At 42.7% G+C, this 3,027-nt stretch overlaps 1 non-coding gene across 1 annotated transcript; it reads left to right on the top strand.

Moving 5' to 3' along the window:
• Positions 1-270: 270 nt before the first annotated feature.
• Positions 271-389, top strand: LOC145417089 (5S ribosomal RNA). Its single transcript, XR_013900413.1, has one exon. It is a non-coding gene; the product is annotated as a 5S ribosomal RNA (ribosomal RNA).
• Positions 390-3,027: the final 2,638 nt, after the last annotated feature.

The raw sequence follows: 3,027 nt of genomic DNA, 5'->3' as shown, positions 1-3,027 counted from the left end.
CCCAATCCTCACCCTTCGAAAGGCTGTGCATGTGGGTGTGCTGGCTGTTCAATAGGCAGAGATGTATGTGGTGCACGTGCCTGTTGCCGCAGTTCCCACAGGCCACATGTGGAGACAATGTAAATTTTTGTGTGGAAAGTGGGAGATGGGTTTGAGCATACTGCCTTTGATGATTCTCAGGCAGCCATTCAAGCAGATTTCCTGAAGATAAAGGACTCGTGTATCGTGGATTTTTTTCACAGCATTTTTTTTCATTGTCCATGACGGAATGCCAACGGCCATACCACGTTGAGTACACCGCTTCCCGTCCGATCAGCGAAGTTAAGCAACGTTGGGTCTGGTTAGTACTTGGATGGGTGACCGCCTGGGAACACCAGATGCTGTTGGCATCCCCACATGTCAAGTGGGGTTGGTGGAGGATTAGTGCCCCTCCCTGTAAAACAATTAACTCTAAGCCCTTGGCCACCCCGTTTGGGATACATGGCGTCTGGCAATGAATGAATGAATGAATGACGGAATATCTGTTGCATGACCTCCCTTCCCATGACAGGTTGGAAAACTATTCGTGTGGCTAGCTCTGACTATGTTGATCACAAACACAAAAAAGCATGTCATAAAGGACTACTGGATCATGAATGATATCACAGCCACACCTGCCTTTGGATAGTTCGTGGTGCAGGAGAGGTACGGTACTCTGCCATGTTACATATCCTACACTTTTCCCCTAACCTAAGACCTGCACCCAATGTCAGGATGTAGAAAATTCACCCAATTCTGTCCATACCAAAGGAATCTTTCACTACGTTTTTCTAAACTTTTCGGAAAGTGATGGTGGATGAGTCACTATTTTTTTTTTTCTGGGGATGACTGACGTTCATCCAGTACGTCTTCCAAATGTAATCATTTTGGCATTAAATTCATTGCTGTTTGTAACTGCAAGACTAGATTTGTGCTGGACTTTGTCTTGTACTCAGCATCAGATATGGATATCGCAAATGACGACCCTTACAGCTTCTCAGGTTCAATTGTGAAAGTGCTAATGGATTAGTACTTTGGAACTAACCACATTATATTCACTGATAACTCTTACACCCCCCCAGCATTGGTGAAGTTTCTTCTTGAACATGGGACAGGAGCTTGTGGCACTGTTAGCCCCAATAGGAGGCATTACCTTGCCTTCCTCGCCAAGACAAAGAAGGGGGCTTTACTCGTCAGGAAATCTGGTTTCATGTTGGCCATCCACTGGCATGACAAGCAGGTCAACATGGTTGCCACATTTCACAGGGGTGAGATACAGGCCACTGGGAAGCAGGACCACAAGACCAAGGAGCCTATGATCAAGCCTGATGCAGTCAATGCTTACAGCATAAACATGTCGCTCATTGATAAATCTGATATGCAGTTTAAAGCCACTCACTGTCTCTGGAAGTGCAACACATTCTTGATATCACTGTGCTGAACACATTCACACTGTTTGGGCAGGCAGTTGGCACGTCTTTTCTCTATGTGAGTTTGAGAAAGAACTTGCGTGTGAGCTGCTGGCAGTGTATTTGTTCAGTCAGCTGCACCATGGAATCACAGTACTGCTCTAATGCCTGACAGAGTTACTGCAGGGTTTACCTGAGTTACACTCCTGTAGAGAAAAAACTGCACAGGTAGTGCCATGTGTGCCTGAAAAGTAAACAACGGCAGCAAGTTTGCTAGGAACTACCAGTGCAGTGAATGCAAGGTGGCATTATGCACTGAACGCTTTTTCAGTTTCTGCACTGAGGTGAGGTGCGAGGCACTGGTGTGTGGGGAAGTGTAGATAGTGTAAATAATGAGATTACTGCAGGAGATTTTAGAATACAATATAAGGAAAAATATGGGCATAAGAAAACGTTCTGAGGTTACAGTGTAAGTGAACTCTCAGTGCAAGTGCAAAGGAGAACTATGGTAATATAGTGTAATATGTGTGCAAATTGTTTTTGTTGTGAAAGTAAACTAGCATTTATTTTGTGCAGTTCCATTACTGCAGTAAGAACTTAGCCAGATAAGTAAATTTGCTACATAAAAATTGAAAATAGCCTATAAAGAATAATACAGGTGTAAGAAAGCAGTCTCAAGCTGCAGTGAAAGTGAACTCGTAATACAAGTGCAGTAGTATAGTGCATTATACATGAAAATTGGTTTTGTTGTGACAATTAACTAGTATTTATTTTGTGGAGTTCCTTAAGTGCAGTAAGAACTCAGCCACAGAAGTGCTACAGAAAATAAGAAAAGTATGGGTGTAAGAAAAGGAAATGACTTAAGGGATAACTAAAGTGATCTTACGTGAAAAAGAAAATGTACTCGCAGAGGTGAAAAATAATCTCTTGCAACAATAATGAATAATTTCTAGATTATCTATTTTCTCTCCCATCCCATACACAGTGTCACTCTGGAAAAACCAGAAAAATTGTGCAAACAAACTTAGCTAGCCACACATACATGTGATGATGATTCACTCATGTGGCTGTGGCAGGGGAAGTCGAATGACGTGTCAAGGTCAAGTCGGATATGAGGGAGTGTGAGTGAGTGTGGGTGGGGAATCCCTGGTTGGGTCAGTCAGGTGTGTGCCTGTGTGTTGTAGCTGCTGACTCACCTACTCCAGCAAACACAGTCTTCCTCGTCCCCCCACATTGACTTCATTCATCGTCTCCCACCTCTACAATGCCTCCACTTCGAGGCCTGGGGATACTTGCAATGGTGAGATGAAGAGCTGGAGAGTATTCTGATGTTTAACTGAGAGTTTTATGTTCTGTAGCTCTGGAGTTGTGACTGGCTGAATACAGCCTACTTCTCAAAACAATAGAGAGAGAGAGAGAAAGAGAGAGATCGGGATGCTGCGTGTTTCCTTTTCCTTGTGGATATCAGCATTCACATATATATATATATATATATATATATATATATATATATATATATATATATATATATATATATATACAACACATACGAGAGGCTGAGCTTGTAAGACTCTTGAGCTTTAGTGGCTAATAATGGAGA

Source organism: Coenobita brevimanus, chromosome 13 (genome assembly GCF_032717465.1).
Source record: "Coenobita brevimanus isolate Jiangsu-jjx chromosome 13, ASM3271746v2, whole genome shotgun sequence".
NCBI lineage: Eukaryota > Metazoa > Arthropoda > Malacostraca > Decapoda > Coenobitidae > Coenobita > Coenobita brevimanus.
The sequence above is the reverse complement of the archived record's forward strand: the minus strand, read 5'-3'. Positions and strand labels throughout refer to the sequence as shown.